We start from the raw sequence: 17,020 nt of genomic DNA on the forward strand, positions 1-17,020 counted from the left end.
CAGCCCAGTGCCAGGGGCACTCCCACTAGGATTAGCTTAGTGGGAAAGGCCAACAATTAGGTTTATATCTAAGCTGGCACACTTGTAACGCTGCAGGTAGTGTAGTCTTAATAGTATTAATAACAATCCACAAATAGTATCATAATTAACAGTAGATAGAGTTAAGGCAACACCAAAATAACAACGTAGTATAGCATAGTAGACTAACCCAATAGTGGTAAAGAATCATCGTAGATACCTGTAGTGTTTAATATAATAGCTGCAGATAGAAATTGTTATAGTTAAAAAATAGGACCTACTAATGTACTTAGGTAGTAGGTTAAATTGTATCATTATAATAATTGGTCAATTAAGGTTTCTTTTATTTATTTTTCCTAGTAGTATATGGTAGCACGCCCACCATCTGTCGTTGCTACTATTAATCTTAATAAATTGGAGTCACCGGTGAAGTTTGCAAATTTTGTGGGTTTTTTAAATTACATTGCTGCTGACGTAGTGTTTTTGCAGGAGGTTGTGACAGACTTAATTCACTCAATTCCGGGCTTTCAAGTACTCTTGAACTATTATATCGAGTGCAATTGTGGTACTGCGATTTTAATTCCGGTTGGTCATGATTTTAGTAATGTTGCTACCATTCCTAATGGTCGTGGTGTAGCTTGCACGATCAACAACGTTCGATTTATTAACGTGTTCGCCCCTTCTGGAGCCGATGGGGAGCCGCTTCGCCGTGTTTTTTTATAGTAGTGACATTTGTCACCTTTTAATGGGCCCCCACCTGCCTGTAGTCATGGGCGGCGATTTTAATTGTGTGCTGGAAGATATATGGCCGTGGCTCCTGGTATCTAAGTGCCTCGAATTGCAGACGCTCGTTACGGAGATGAATTTAATTGACTCTTGGTGGTATTTACACCCACGGGACGTGGGATTTACTTTCTTTTACCCCACGGGTCGGAGTCGGCTTGATAGAATTTATGTTTCTCGTGATAAGCAGCACTGTCTTACAGAATCCTCTGTTCACCCCGTGATTTTTTCCGATCATTGTGCATATGTTTGCCGCTTTCATTCTTTGTTGGCGATTACACCCCGCGCAAGTCTATTATGGAAGTTTAATGTACGACATCTTTCACACCCACATTTTGCGGCGGTTATCGCGCGTGTGTGGCAGAGGGTGCTGAAATATCGCGGCCTATATGCCTCCACTTTGTCTTGGTGGGTAGAATCTGTTAAGCCGGCTTTACGCAAGACCATCCTGGAGTTTAGTCAGAATGTTGCTCATTGGGAGCGATGTACATTGCACTTTTATGAGAGCTGTTTAAATGATGCCATCCACTTGCACACAGATTATCCCGCTCTTCGGATGGCGACAATTCGGCAAATAAAACACCGTCTTCTTAACTTGAAAAGGGACTCACTGCGCGGACATGTCGTACGGAGTCGGACCCCCGGGAAGCTTGTCGATGAAGCACCCTCCGTATTTCACCAGCTGCGCTAACGCCGGCGCGCTACACGACGTTACGTCACGGAGCTGGAATCAGCTGACGGTGCGCGTCTTCGCAGCCAGGCGGCAATTCTTGCCGAGGCCCGCCGTCACTTCGTCGAAATTTTCAGTGAGAAACGCACGAATGCTGCTGCCATTTCAGAACTTCTCCACGACGTTCCATACGTCTTATCCGTAACAGATCGCCGTCACCTCACTGAACAATTTACCGCGGAGGAAGTGCGTGATGTTTTAAAACTATGTTCCACTAATAAATCACCGGGTGCTGATGGGTTGCCGCCGGAATTTTATGTGCATTTTTGGCACTTGTTTGGCTCGGCCCTGACAGATATTTTTAATGAAATTTTAAATGGCGTGGACCTTCCTGCGTCCTTTCTGGAAGGTATCGTGGTATCGGCTCCGAAGGTCACAAACACCAGGAAACTGTGCAATCTCCGGCCAATCACCCTTCTTAATGGCGATTATAAACTCTTCACCAAATGTGTATCCTCCCGCCTGCTGCTAGTCATGAAAAAACTAATTAGTCCCTTTCAATACTGTGCAGTGCCGAAACGCACAATCTATGGTGCTGTCTCGACGTACCGAGATGCCATTGTCTATGCTTCGACGAATACGATTCCTTTTGGCATTTTATCATTCGATTTCACAATGGCTTTTGACAGAGTTAGCCACCTATATCTCCGGCGAGTGCTACAGAAATTTGGTTTCGGTGGAAAGTTTATAACCATGATTTTTAATCTTTTCCAAAATTCCACCTCACGGATTAGCATCATTGGATTTTCGTCGAAACCAGTTCCACTCCGCTGTTCTGTCAAACAAGGGTGCCCTCTGTCCATGGCACTTCACGCCATTTCCTTAGATCCTTTGTTGCGAAATTTGCACAGTGCATGCAGAGGAATACGTATTGGGGATGAGAAGCACGTTTGTCACGCTTATGCCGATGACCTTGGCCTCTTGGTGTCCTCGGCCACCGACTTCGATAAAATACGTGGTGTTCTCACCCAGTATGAGCGTGCATCCGGTGCGAGTATTAATACCCGTAAGACGGTTTTTCTGCCCATTTATGCGGCGAGACGGGGCTTCAAACGCCCGTGGTTTATAGTGAAACGGGAACACAAAATTTTGTGTGTTCGTTTTCAACCCAATCTGCTACAGACTGCGTCTTACAACTGGCGCATTGTCTTAAATGGCATACGAGCTATGGCTAGCCTGTCCGCTACTCGCACCCTCGCATTAACACAGCGGGTGCTTTTAATAAATGTTTTCTTGCTCAGCAAAGCTTGGTACCTCGCCCAGTTATTTCAGGTACCCAAGAATTAGGGCAGAGCCATAACACAGGTAGTCTATTGGCTATTGTGGCGGGGACGTATTTTCAAGGTGGCTTACGACACATGTACTTTGCCGCGCGAACAGGGTGGACTCGGCCTCATTCATTTTGCCATTAAAGCCGCTGCGTTGTTGAGTCATCGGACGAGCGTCACCATTGAACAGGATTCGTCCAGCCCAACAGCTCTTCTGTTCGATATTCATCGTCCTCTGTCTGAAGCGGCCCCTCTGGACCCGACTACAATACCGTATCAGCTGCGGTATTTTCGGGAATACTTCGTTCAAAAAAGTTATCTCGCCGCCGACGTACTCGACCATCGAACGCGGACTGTGAAAGGTGTCTACCAGGGACTAAGAGGATGGCCTATCGGCAATAAGATGGAGGCGCGCTACCCGCAATTCGCGTGGAGGACGGCCTGGGCTCACGTTCACGCTCACGCTCCTTTCCTGTCAGCAGAAGTCAGCAGCTTTTGGTACCAAGTGGTTAACAGAATTATCCCACCAACGAAAAGCTGAGCCGCATCCATTTATCTCCGTCAAGCTTGTGTGAAGACTGTCGACAAGACGACACGTTAGAACATCGTTTCGTGTGGCTGAGGTCACAGTAGATTTGGTACATTGCCGTGAGGATGCTCGGTGTGTGTGTGTGTGTGTGTGTGTGTGTGTGTGTGTGTGTGTGTGTGTGTGTGTGTGTGTGTGTGTGTGTGTGTGTGTGTGTTTGAGGTTTACGGGCTCTAAACAGCGTGGTCATCAGCACCCAAACGCATAGAAACAGCAACACATGCGGTGAAGGGACGAAGACGGACACCAAACAAGGAGAACGGCTAAAAGACACAGGCCTGACGCAGTTCCAAATGCTCACATACAGAGGCAAAACAAGAGGAGAAGAAACACACTAAAAAAGGAAAGGAAACACAAGGAAAAGAGAACAGATGCCGAAGGGAAACAAGGAGGTAATCGTGTCTGGCGGACCTCTTACCTAAAACCTGGGTGAGCCAGTCACCCAGCAGCACATTAAAACCCTCTCCCTAAAATCCGAGCAACAGATTGGACAGGACACAAAACCGTGAGACCTTAACCATAGTCACTGCGTCGTCTTGCAAAATAGAGGGCAAATCCGATGGCAAAGAAACCACCACCCTCTGGTCAGAGAATAAAAGACAGTCAAGTAAAAAGTGGCGGACAGTAATCTGGACGCCACAAGCACTGCAGATTGGGGGGTCCTCCCACTGGAGTAAAAAACCATGCGTTAAGGGACTGTGCCCAATGCGGAGGCGAGTGAGGAGAACCTCATCCCGCCTCTATGACTGGTAGGACGTACGCCATGGTCGCGTAGTGGCCTTTACCAGACGCAGCTTATTGTCAGAAACTGCCAGCCACTCCTCTTCCCATTGATGCATAACACGAAAACGCAAAAGGGAGGTTACAGCATGGAGGGGGACGGCACATTCAACAACGTGAGGGAGGGAACATGTATCTTTGGCAGCCACATCCGCCAGTTCGTTTCCCCTAATACCCACGTGCCCCGGCACCCAGCAGAAAGAAACCTCCTTCCCCTGCCGTTGCAGGTGGAATAGGAGGATGCTCGGACTTTTGTCCGCAGAAAAACTGGCAGCGCTGGTGCGGTTAATGTCTTTGATTCCGGACTTTAATCCGTATCCGGCTACAAAGCGTGCCGCCACTGCATGGATCGTGGCTCACACTGTGTGCGCCATCCTGCATTTGAGACTTATGGACGACTATGCCTGCTTGGTCTCTTTATCTACGCAACCTGACCGAAATAAAATCAGGAAGGATTATCACAAACTCTTTGCCAATTTCCTGCAAATTCCACTCGCATTTGCCCACGACACACTGTTGTAATATAAACTTCACTGCTGCAACCTTATGTTCCTTCTGTGTTTTGAATTGTGTCCGGGTACGAAACCATAGATAAATGCAAATTGAGTGCTACAGGCGGAGTGAAAATTGAACAAGTACGATGCTTCCGATTGTGCAGAACTGCAATCTGGAACTTACGACGAATGTTTCATAAAGTTTTATCCAGTGTTAATGTGTTCAAGAAATCACTGAATGACAGCGAAACACAATGTGTTTATTTATCTTTTCAACGTCTGGTTCCTAGTCATCGGCGTCCAATCACGGTTGCGTTGCGAACGACGCTGCCAACGTGGTTGTTTGGTTTTAGAGAACGGATAATTTTTACTTTATTATTACACTATCGGAGGGTATTGTGTTTTTTCTTCTACTTATACGACTGCCAGTTCGTAACGGTCGGAACAATTCTGCCTCATTTGACATGTGCGTCGATACTTTTAATTTTACTGAATATTTCCAATAATTATTTTACTGACCGCCACGAAGCATTTTGAACATGATATCATAGAACGCGTGAAGGGTGTTCCTTCCCTATAACTGAGTGGGCTAACTCAGAAAGTATTTGATTTTTAATTTAATTTCTTCTTTATTTTATCGAGTATAGGTGCATAGCGGCTGATTCGCTGTTTTTATTTTATGTTTATTTTATGGAGTGTAGGCGCAAAGGCATGCACTTTAACTTCAAGAGGACTTTAGTTTTCCTTTGATGCTTCGATAGCGGTGAACATACACAAGAAATTTTTCCTCGCACGACTGCAGCGTCTCCGATTCCATTACTGCAACTTGAAGATCAACGTCTTCCACTGGACGTCGACGCTCATGGAACCTGTACCGAGAAGATTCCGCTTGTCAGACTGAATGGACAGTCCACAAATTCGTCTTTTAAGTTTGGAAGAAGCAACGTTTTAATTTTAAAGCTAAAGAAGCTCGCCGAAGAAGGCGTCATTGGAGAGCGCAAGGTTGGTTGGTTTGTGGGGGTTAAAGGGAGCAGACTACTTAGGTCATCGGTCCCATGTTCCACGACCATAATAATACACGAAGAAAAGTTCAACAAGCAATAAACACATAACGGAGACGACAAGGGACGACACAGTACAAGAAAGACATAGACGAAGACCAGAGAAAAGTGATTAAAAGACACACAGAGTGCGACGGTCATTGGCCGACCATGAAAATAAAACTGGAAAGGCCAACAACCAAGGGACACATTAAAACACCACAAACTAAAACCCCAGGCCAAAAGCCACAGTCGACACTAAAAAAAAATAAAAAGGGACTCTCATATTGAATGATAAAAACCCCCTGCTCGAATAAAACGGAGAACTAAGTCAGCCATAGTAGAGTCATCGGTTAAAAGAGCAGGGAGTGTATCAGGCAGCGCGAACGTCTGCCTGAGGGCAGTTAAAAGTGGGCAGTCTAGTAAGACGTGTACCACGGTCAGGGCCAATCCGCAGCGACAGAGAGGCGGGTCGTCACGGCACAAGAGATACGCGTGCGTGAGCCGGGTATGTCCTCTGCGGAGCCGGCAGAGGACGACAGCGTCCTTGCGAGACCCCCGCATGGAGGAGCGCCACACACTGGTTGTCTCCTTGACTGCCCGAAGTTTGTTGGGAGAGGGCAGGGTGCGCCACTCATCACGCCAAGCAGCAAGGACCTTCTGCCGCAATACGGATCGGACGTCACTCTCTAAAAGACCGATCTCCATGGCCGGGGAACTGACCGCCTGTTTCGCCAGTTCGTCAACCCGCTCGTTACCCGGGATGCCGACGTGACCCGGGGACCAAACAAAGGTGACAGAGCGGCCGCAACGGACGAGAGTATGGAGGGACTCCTGGATGGCCATCACCAGACGGGAACGAGGGAAACACTGGTCAAGAGCTCGTAAACCGCTCAGGGAGTCACTACAGATGACAAAGGACTCACCTGAGCGGGAGCGGAGAAACTCTAGGGCACGATAGATGGCAACCAACTCGGCAGTGTATACACTGGAGCCAGCTGCCAATGACCGTTGCTCACAATAATCCCCTAGAGTGAGAGCGTAACCAGTGTGGCCAGAGACCACCGAACCGTCGGTGTAGGCCACCGCCGCGTTCGGAAACTCTGCCAGGATGGAAAGAAAGCGGCGGCGGAGGGCCTCCGGAGGCACTGAGACCTTCGGACCCTGTGCCAAGTCGAGCCGAAGGCACGGTCGGGGCACACTCCACGGGGGCAGACGGAGATTGGCCCGGAAAACAGGTGGCAGAGGAAAAAAGTCAAGGCCACGGAGAAGGTCCTGGAGGCGAACCGCAATGGGACACCCTGACCGGGGCCGCCTGTCTGGAACATGGACGATCGAGCGCGGGAACAGGAGACGGTAGTTTGGATGCCCTGGCATGCTATAAACGTGTGCGGCATAGGCGGCCAGAAGGCGGTCACGCCGGAACCGCAATGGAGGGACACCAGCCTCCACGAGTATGCTGTCGACGGGGCTTGTCCGGAACGCTCCCGTGGCGAGGCGGATCCCGCAGTGGTGTATGGGATCCAGCAATCGCAATGCTGAAGGCGAGGCAGAACCGTACGCCACACACCCATAATCAAGGCGGGACTGGATCAGCGCTTGATATAGGTGGAGGAGGGTGGACCGGTCGGCACCCCACCTGGTGTGGCTTAAGCAACGGAGAGCGTTTAAGTGCCGCCAGCTAGTTTGCTTCAGCTGCCTAATATGGGGCAGCCAAGTCAACCGGGTATCGAACACCAGTCCCAAGAACCGATGCGTCGCGACCACAGCAAGAGGTTCACCGTCAAGGTAAAGGCGCGGCTCAGGGTGAACCGTGCGACGCCGGCAGAAATGCATAACGCAGGTCTTCGCGGCCGAAAACTGGAAGCCGTGCGTTACAGCCCATGACTGCGCCTTGCGGATGGCACCTTGCAGCTGCCGTTCAGCAGCGGCGATGCCACTGGAGCTGTAATATAGGCAGAAGTCGTCCGCATATAAAGAAGCCGCGACGGACGACCCCACCGCCTCAACGAGCCCATTGATGGCAATTAAAAACAGGGACACACTGAGGACAGACCCCTGTGGGACCCCGTTCTCCTGGACCCGGGAGGAACTATGCGACGCAGCTACTTGCACGCGGAAGGAACGATACGAAAGAAAATTCTGAATAAAAATCGGGAGCGGGCCCCTAAGGCCCCACCCATGAAGTGTGGCCAGGATGTGATGGCGCCAAGTCGTATCGTATGCCTTCCGCATGTCGAAGAAGACGGCAACCAGATGTTGGCGGCGCGCAAAGGCTGTACGGATGGCAGACTCCAGGGAGACCAGATTATCGACGGCAGAGCGGCCTTTACGGAACCCACCCTGAGACGGAGCCAGAAGGCCCCGAGACTCGAGGAGCCAACTCAACCTCCGGCTCACCATACGTTCCAGCAACTTGCAAGGAACGTTGGTGAGGCTTATGGGGCGATAGCTGTCCACCTCCAGCGGGTTCTTGCCAGGTTTCAATACGGGGAGGACTATGCTTTCCCGCCATTGAGACGGGAAAACACCCTCGACCCAGACGCGATTGAAAAGATCTAGGAGGCGTCGCTGGCAAGGCACTGAGAGGTGTTTCAGCATCTGGCTGTGAATGCGGTCTGGTCCAGGAGCCGTATCAGGGCAAGCAGAAAGTGCGCTCTGGAATTCCCATTCGCTGAAAGGAGCATTGTACAACTCCGCGTGGCGCGTGTGAAAGGAAAGCCTCCGACTTTCCAACCGCTCTTTCCGGGAGCGGAAGGCCAACGGGTAGTTCGTTGACGCGGAACACTGAGCAAAATGCTCGGCTAACCGGTCCGCAATCGTGTCAGAGTCGGTGCACACTGCTCCATTCAGCGAAAGCCCAGGGACAGAGACAGGTGGCCGATAGCCTTGGAGTCGCCGAATCTTGGCCCAAACCTGCGATGCAGAGGTACGGACGCCAATGGTGGAAACATAACGTTCCCAGCACTCCTGCTTCCGTTGGCGAATAAGGCGTCGGGCTCGGGCGCGGAACTGTTTAAAAGCAATGAGGGTCTCCAACGACGGGTGCCGCTTATGGCGCTGAAGAGCCCGCCGGCGATCTCGAATCGCCTCTGCGATCTCGGGCGACCACCACGGCACAGTCCTCCGCCGAGGTGACCCGGATGTACAGGGAACCGCAGACGCCGCCGCAGAAACGATGCTGGTGGTGACCGACTGAACCACCGCATCAATCGGATCAGTGGAAGGAGGTTCGATCACTGCGACAGATGTAAATAAGTCCCAATCAGCCTTATTCAGAGCCCATCTGGAGGGGCGTTCAGAAGAGTGACGCTGTGGTAGTGACAGAAAGATGGGGAAATGGTCACTACCACATAAGTCGTCATGGACCCTCCAGTGGATGGATGGTGAAAGTCCGGGGCTGCAAATAGAAAGGTCAATGGCCGAAAACGAGCCATGGACTGCACTAAAGTGGGTCGCCTCTCCCGTGTTTAAAAGGCAGAGGTCAAGCTGTGACAGAAGAGTCTCGACATCTCTGCCCCGGCCAGTAATCGCGGCGCTACCCCACAAGGGGTTATGGGCGTTAAAGTCGCCCAGCAACACAAAGGGAGGCGGCAGTTGTCCTATCAATGCAGCCAACACATGACGAGAGACATCACCATCCGGCGGAAGGTACAAACTGCAGACAGTAATAGGCTGAGGCGTCCACATCCTTACAGCGACAGTCTCTAAGGGTGTATGAAGAGGCACACACTCGCTGTAGATAGAGTTAAGGACGTAGACGCAGACTCCACCAGACACCCTCTCATAAACTGCCCGGTTCTTATAATAACCCCGATACCCTCGTAGGGCAGGGGTCCGCATTGCCGGAAACCACGTTTCCTGGAGGGCAATGCAGAAGAAAGGGTGACTGCTGACGAGTTGGCGGAGCTCAGCAAGGTGGTGGAAAAAACCGCTGCAGTTCCACTGGAGAATCACATTGTCCATGGGCGAAATAGGCGTGAAGGGACCGAGGAGGCAGATCACGTCACTGGGTCACCTGCTGTCACCGATCGAGGACCAGTACAATCGGCGTCCTTGGCGTCTGAGGGTATGGCGAGATCCAGGTCCTCAGCGGACGCCATGATCTCCACCTCATCCTCAGATGCAGAGCCTGTATGGAGCGGTGGGGCGGATGCCACCGCGCGTTCCTTGGCCTTAGAGGCCTTCTTCTTCTTCGTCTTCTCTCTCTGCTCCTTGGGCTTTACTGGCTGGGAGGGCTCCACCGAGTCAGTCTCCGGGACGGAGGAGGAGCGGGAAGCCCTGCGACCAGCCGCTGGCCTGCTTTTCAGCCATTGGCTGACGTCACCCTTCCCAGAGGTGGAAACCTGGGAAGGGAGGGACCCGAGGGATCCCTTGCGAGAGAGAGTCGCCGAAGAAGTCGGACGCTTCTCCGGCTTAGAGTTGTGGACTTGTGTCCCCGATGGTTGGGGGGTCGTTGCTCCTGAGGTAGGTGGTGCAGGAGCAACAGATGGGGAAGTGCCCCCCACCATCAAGGGGGCAGGTGTAGTATTCCGGCTCAGAGTGTTCAGTGGAATCGGTGCAGCAGATGACAAAACTACTGTTTTGGCAGCGGTGGCATAGGAGCTGGTCAGAGCCACAGGATGTAGCCTCTCGTATTTCCGCTTAGCCTCAGTATAGGTCATGCGGTCCAGGGTCTTATATTCCATGATCCTTCGTTCTTTCAGTAGAACCTTGCAGTCTGGCGAGCAAGGGGAATGGTGTTCGCCGCAGTTCACACAGATGGGAGGCGGCGCACATGCAGTATTAGGATGTGAAGGGCGTCCACAATCTCTGCATGTCATGCTGGAAGTACACCGAGATGACATGTGGCCGAACTTCCAGCATTTGAAACACCTCATCGGGGGAGGGATATAGGGCTTCACATCACATCGGTAGACCATCACCTTGACCTTTTCGGGTAGGACGTCACCCTCGAAGGCCAAGATGAAGGCACCGGTGGCTACCTGATTATCCCTCGGACCCCGATGGACGCGCCGGACGAAGTGAACACCCCGCCGTTCTAAATTGGCGCGTAGCTCGTCGTCTGACTGCAAGAGTAGGTCCCTATGGAATATAATGCCCTGGACCATGTTGAGACTCTTATGGGGTGTGATCGTGACGGAAACATCCCCCAACTTGTCACAAGCGAGTAACCGCCGTGACTGTGCAGAGGATGCCGTTTTGATCAATACTGCCCCAGAGCGCATTTTGGACAAGCCCTCCACCTCCCCAAACTTGTCCTCCAAGTGCTCGACAAAAAACTGAGGCTTGGTCGCCATAAACGATTCCCCATCGACTCGTGTACAGACTAAATAGCGAGGTGAATAAGGTTCGCTGCCAACCGTAGCCTTTCGTTCCTCCCATGGTGTGGCCAGGGAGGGGAACGATTGTGGATCATATGCCTGAGCGTTATATTGAGGCCGAGAACGCTTAGAGACTGCTGGCGGCTGGCCGCCAGCAAGAGATGATGTACCACGCTTCATCGCGGGTCATCCGCCCTGATGCCACCTACTCCGACCAAGGGCCCTCCCCACGGGCGCCACCCAGCCTCAGCAACGACCACCTGGCGGGATGGCCATTGCCGGGAGTCCCGATGCCCCAAGGAGACAGGCATCTACTCCTTGGCATACGCGGGGAGTTAACGGCGCAGGCATCAGTAGAGCGATCCCTGTGTTGTCAGGGGGCTACAACCGACAGGGTACATGGCGGCCCCACCACAACGGACTGGCTACCGTGCTGGATTTCAGGTGAAATGTAGTCCATGATCGTCATTGGCGCATAAAGCGACACAGCAGAGCAGACTGCAAAAAACCGCACCCAAGAACAAAGCCACGCCCTAGAGATGGTGAGTGGGCGGGACAGCTATGCGATGACGACCAACCAAGCTAGAGATGGTAATGAGCGATGGACACATTGCACCTTGTAAGGCGCCCTTCCCCAATCAGCTCGCTCTTCGGAAGAATTTAGAAGATGGAGGTCAAACCCGGTAGGGGACCATCACATAAGACCGAAACGTTTGAGACTCCTTTTAGTCGCCTCTTACGACAGGCAGGAATACCGTGGGCCTATTCTTACCCCCGAACCCACAGGGGGGGAGAGCGCAAGGACGGGCTATAAAAGGAGTTGGGAGGCCAAAAAAAAAAGTTGCCAATTTTTATGTCTCATGTTTGTGCCGTTGCTGTGTGTTGTCGTGGGCTGGACGCAGCTCCTGTGTCGCGCGTGTTGTGTAGGTAGCTTGGCCGAGCGGTCTAAGGCACTGGTTTCAGGCACCAGTCTCTTCGGAGGCGTGGGTTCCAACCCCACAGCTCCTAAACCTGTAATGTTTCCTGCGTCGAAGACAGCTGCACCCATTTCCCGCAAAGGAAACAGCACAGCAAGGCGTGAGCGTCTGCTTCGTGAATTGTCGTAGAACAGTACGTGGAGCAACGACAGGATTTGTAGGCGCCTTTTGCTCTCGTCATTGCTCGCGTTCGTCTCCATGAAATGCGTCCAGAGGATGCCGTTCTATAACGTGAAAGAGTGTATTTCTTACAGTTGTCGTCAGTTAATCGTGGCTGGTTGCTGCGTTCGCTGGAAGAGCACTGGCGTCGTTATCTGGTGTAGTCTAGTGGCTAGGATACCTGGCTCTCACCCAGGAGGCCCGGGTTCGATTCCCGGTACCGGAAACGTCAGTTTTTGTTGCTCCTCTTATGCGACTTTTCTCGACTGACGCTATGCTGACGCGTGCACAAAGCTGCATTAAGTATGATTCGCGGCTACACCTGACGGCGAGGGGTGGTGGTGGTTGTTGTTGGGATGTTTAAGGGGGGACTAAACAGCTAAGGTCATCAGTCCACCATTCCAAAAACAGGCGTAACAAAATTTACGGAACAGGTAAAACCCCAAGTGGGAAGAGACGCCCCTCCCCCCAGTCACTGAAAGAACACCAATGTGGCAGCGAACACTAGAGACATGAAAAATACAGACGAACACCGGACAGAAAGAAACGGAAGAAAAGAAGAGGGCCGGAGACATCGGCAAGAGAGATGCGGCGTCTATCCACTTGTTATCGAGCCACATACCTATAGTCAAGAGGCTTGCAGGACTGCAAGACACTTTCAGGGAGGTGAATGTAGCTAACCACTCTAGTTAGTGTCCTGACAGCGCAGGCACGTTCATTTACTCGTCTACACGTGATGGAGACCGTGTCTGACACTGCTGTGGCGTACACCTTGGCCTAGGCTTTGCTGTGTTTCCTTGCACTCCAGCCAGCTGCTTCCGTGGGCGCTTGCGTGGCCGTGATCGTCTAGTGGTTAGGACATTGCGTTGTGGCCGTAATAACCCAGGTTCGTATCCTGGTCACGGCAATTCTGGAATTTATGCTTTGCTACCTTTGCAGTGACGATAGTGCACGAGTACTCGAAATCACAGTGCTTTCTTGATTTTTCACTCGTGTTCCGCAGTCCGCAGTTTGTACTACCACTTCATCGCCAACACGTAATGCCGGCGGCCGTGAGGCGCAGACGTCCGCTGCTCTCTGTAGTCGAAAAGGGCAGTTGTTTGAGGTGCGACGGATTGGATGAACAGCGGAGCAGGAAGCTGTGGCGTGCACCGTTTCTACAAATGCTAGGAATACTGGGGCCGAAGGCAGTGCAGGTAGCGTGGCCAAGCCTTCTAAGGCACTTGTTTTAGGCACCAGTCTCTTCGGAGCCGTGGGCCCGAACACATCGCGCGCTCGCTGCGGCGTTTCGGGCGGTGTTTACGTGCGGATCGTGGTCGGCGGCGTGTGCTTCGCGGCGCTGTTTCTTCTGTGATTTGTTCATTCTGTGAGTACTATGGATCTCGATAATTCGGAGAATCGTCAGAATAATAATCAGTCAGCGTTTGATAGGTCCGTGCGTAGGCCTACGGCTTTCGAAATTCACTAATGGGTTAAAAACGACCTTCAATTGCCGAAAAGTGTAGTTCATCTTGACGCGTTCCTTAATTCGTTATTTCTGAAACTGTCGTCTTCCGATATGTATGATACTTTAGTAAATGTAAATGGTAGTGTACGTAAACGTAAGCACCTTGTCGGTACTATTAGTGATGATGTGCTGTCGAACGCAGATTATGGTATACGCACTTTTCGCGTGTTTAACCTGCCATTCGAAGTTCGAAACGAAACTATGTCTGATAGTCTACTTCCGTACGGTACAGTTCTTTCGCTTGTAAAGGAGAAATGGTCGTCAGCTAATTATTATGATTGAGAATGGTGTTCGCAGTGTCCGCATGATTGTCCGACAGCATATACCGTCCTCTGTTGTTGTTGCTAGCCATCGGGCCTTTATTACTTATAGCGTCCAACCGGCGACCTGTTCTTTTTATAATGGTAGCGGACATTTTCGACAGGACTGTCCGAAACGTAGTCGCCCTGTGCAATTACCACGGACAGACGTTCAGGACGAGGTGACGTGGGCGTGTGTCTGCATCTGCGATTGCGACCCCCGTTGTTGCTATGGACGTTACACCTTCCGTTCCTGTTGCTGATAGCTCCCCGGCGTTGCCTGCGATTTCTTTGCCTGTGAATGTAGCGGCTCTCGTGCCTGATCCGCCGGTTGTTGAAAGCATTGAGCTACCGATTGTGTCTGATCCCGCACCGGCAGCTGTAACGCTGTCCGTATCGGAACCCGTTCCAGAGACTGCTCCCTCTGTTATGCCTGAGAATGTGTGCGCTGCTGCCACCGTTGTTGTCGACCGTGAGGAGCGTATTGACGCCCCCGCGGAACCCAAACCGCGTCGGGAAAGGCCGACTGAGAGGGCTGACAACGTTACCCGCACTCGCAGCGCTACTATTTCGGGTGTTTCCTCTCGTAAGGCGCGGACGCCGTCCCCGGTGGTGACTTTCGTCCCACCGTACAAGTCCACCTCTAAACAGAAAAAATTGGAACGGGCCTCGCAGCGCGCGGTTGTTGACTCGCGGCAGGCGCCGGCTTCTGATCGCCGTCGGCAGCGGCTTGCTGCTTGCAATCAACCCGAGCCGTCCGTGAGTTCCGCGGAATCCAAGCGGGACGAGAAAGTTCCTCAGCTCAAAGTTTTGCTCACTCAAACGGAACCTGTCGTGGCAAGCGGTACGGCGATGGACGTTGTTTCGAGCGTGTCGTCTGCGAAATTGGTAGATGGTGGTGGTGGTGGTGGTGGTGGTGGTGGTGGTGGTGGTGGTGGTGGTGGTGGTGGTGGTTGGGATGTTGAAGGGGGAATAAACAGCTAAGGTCATCAGTCCCCCATTCCAATAACAGGCGAGACGAAAATTTACGGAGCAGGTAAAACCCCAAGGGGGGAGGAGACGCCCCTCCCCCCAGTCACTGAAAGAACACCAATGTGGCAGCGAGCACTACAGACAAGAAGAGTACAGACGAACACCGGACAGAAAGAAACGGAAGAAAAGAAGAGGGCCGGAGACTGGTTGACTGACCATGAGAACAAAAAAAAGGGAAAGAGTCAACCATCCTAAAACACACTAAAATCTGCAACCAATGAGAGACTCGAGGACAAGAGACGCAGAGAGGGAAAGGAGCACGACCTCCCTAAATGGAACCATAAAAAGGATTACCACGGACAAAGTTTAAAACGTCGTCAGCCATGGAGGCATCGTCGCATAAAACCAAAGGCAACGTGCCCGGGAAATTAAAAGACTGCCGGAGGGTGCGCAGTCGGGGACACTCCAACAAAATGTGGGCGACCGTCAACCGGTACCCGCACTGACACAGGGGAGGATCCTCCTGACGCAAAAGATGTCCGTGCATCATGTAGGTATGGCCGATGCGGAGCCGACACAGGGTGACAGGGTCCCTGCGAGAAGGCCGCAGGGAGGACCGCCACACACCGGTCGTCTCCTTAACAGATCGCAGTTTATTCGGCGACGTCAGGCTACGCCACTCGTCACGCCATATCTCAAGCACCTTACGGCGCAACGGCAGCTGCAAATCACGAGCCGGGAGGCCGATCTCCAAAGCGGGAGCGTCGATCGCCCCTTTGGCCAACCTGTCGACACGTTCGTTCCCAGGATGCCAACGTGACCTGGCGTCCAAACAAAGACCACCAAACGACCAGAGCGGGTAATGGCAAAAACAGACTCCTGAATAAAGGATACCAGAAGAGAAGAGGTATAGCAGCGGTCGATAGCCTGGAGGCTGCTCAGGGAGTCACTGCAGATGACGATGGACGTACCTGAGCAGTAACGCATATGCTCAAGAGCGCGCAATATGGCCACCAGCTCTGCAGTAAAAATACTGCAGCCAGCCGGCAAGGAGCGCTGTTCAACATGGGCAGCGTGAGCAAAAGCGTAGGCAGGAAGACCATCCACCAGGGAACCATCATTGTAGACAGGCTCACAGCCTAAAAATGAGGCGAGGAGCGCAAGAAAACGGCGACGGAGGGCCACAGGCGGAACCGAGTCCTTGGGTTCCCGTGCCAAATACAGGCGGACGGAAGGCCGGGGCATACACCAGGGAGGCGTGGGTGCACGGACCCAGAAGGGTGGCAGAAGAGGGAACGACCCCAGTTCAGACAGCAGGGACTGGACGCGGACAGCAATGGAAAGCCCAGACCTAGGTCGCCGGTCGGCAGAGGGAGGACCCTTGCAGGGAAAAGCAGGCTATGATTGGGATGGCCAGGCGAGCAATGCACGTGGACAGAATAGTCGGCGAGCAGTCGGTGGCGGCGAAACCGCAGACGGGGAACCCCGGCCTCCACCAGTAGACTATCCACGGGGCTCAAACGGAAAGCGCCAGTTGCAAGCCGAACCCCACAGTGGTGTATGGGGTCCAACAACCTCAACACTGAGGGTGATGCAGACCCATAGGCCAGGCTCCCATAATCAAGCCTGGACTGCGCAAGGGCTCTGTACAATCGCAACAGCGTGCAGCGATCTGCACCCAAAGACGCGTGGCTCAGGTAGCGGAGGGCGCTAAGGTGCCGCCAGCACTTTTGCTTCAGCTGAGTAATATGAGGAACCCATGTGAGCTGGGCATCAAAGATGAGTCCTAAGAAGCGGTTAGTGTCCACTACTTCAAGTAGGTGACCATCGAGGTAAAGTTCCAGGTGAGGGTGGACCGTCCGACGCCTGCAGAAGTGCATAACTCGAGTCTTGGCTGCAGAGAACTGAAATCCATGACTCAGAGCCCATGACGCCGCCTTGCGAACGGCTGCTTGCAGCCTGCGTTCGGCGACTCCCGTAGTCTTTCAGCTAAATGAGATGCAGAAGTCGTCGGCATACAAAGAAGGAGACACCGATGACCCCACGGCTGTAGCCAGACCATTAATGGCCACTAGAAATAAGG

At 52.4% G+C, this 17,020-nt stretch overlaps 1 non-coding gene across 1 annotated transcript; it reads left to right on the forward strand.

The window, feature by feature from the left end:
* The first annotated feature begins 12,313 nt into the window (after positions 1-12,313).
* Trnae-cuc (transfer RNA glutamic acid (anticodon CUC)) lies at positions 12,314-12,385 on the forward strand. Its single transcript has one exon. It is a non-coding gene; the product is annotated as a tRNA-Glu (tRNA).
* Positions 12,386-17,020: the final 4,635 nt, after the last annotated feature.

Source organism: Schistocerca gregaria, chromosome 3 (assembly GCF_023897955.1).
Source record: "Schistocerca gregaria isolate iqSchGreg1 chromosome 3, iqSchGreg1.2, whole genome shotgun sequence".
Taxonomy (NCBI): domain Eukaryota; kingdom Metazoa; phylum Arthropoda; class Insecta; order Orthoptera; family Acrididae; genus Schistocerca; species Schistocerca gregaria.